Raw genomic sequence first — 818 nt, 5'->3', positions numbered from 1 at the left:
GGGGTGCCATCCCCTCTGAAGAGGATCAAAATTTTGATGGCATGTATTCGGATCATCCTCAGGGATGTTTCCCAGACCGTCGCCAATAGCCCATTGTGCAGCTCTAGTGCGACGTAATAGAATAACAACAATCCTAAATACTTCTATATTAGTTGGCCTTAAAAAGATTATTTTAAGCTTTATATATATATATATATATATATATATATATGTCTTAGGGTTCGTATCTAAAAATACAACTTATATTTTTTAATTAAAACGTTAACTGCTGCAATTATTCATACTGTTGAAAGCGATTTAAATTCTTAGAATTAAAGATAATTTCTCAGAAATACCCACATAAAGCCTTTTGTTTGGTAAAAGTAAAAATAAAAGCTCATCACAAAATAGTTTCAGGTTTTCAGCTCCTGAGGCACTATTTATTTTAGAGGCAATGTTTATCATTCCTGGATAAGTTTTATAGAGGGGTTTTGCATTATGTGACCCTATAGAAAGTAGAAACCCCTCTTTCACAATTTTTTTCTTTTTTCAGATCACAGAAAAACGTTACCTTTTTTTTATTAAACCTCATTTAGAAATCTTTTCATGAGAACATATTTAAATATTTGAAAAGTATCTTTATCATAGAAATAACATTTACATCTGTAACTCGCTTTGAATTTGAAGAATCATGTAGCATAATGGCAAATAAAAAAAACTAATTCTATAATGTCGTAGCTCAAAGGAAAATGTGATAACGCATTTAAATTTAAAATAAGTTAATAGGCTTTTTTGCTTTTATCGTGAATTAAATATTATTTAATTAATAGTTAAATTTT

This window comes from Parasteatoda tepidariorum, chromosome X1 (genome assembly GCF_043381705.1).
Source record: "Parasteatoda tepidariorum isolate YZ-2023 chromosome X1, CAS_Ptep_4.0, whole genome shotgun sequence".
Lineage (NCBI taxonomy): Eukaryota > Metazoa > Arthropoda > Arachnida > Araneae > Theridiidae > Parasteatoda > Parasteatoda tepidariorum.
The sequence above is the reverse complement of the archived record's forward strand: the minus strand, read 5'-3'. Positions refer to the sequence as shown.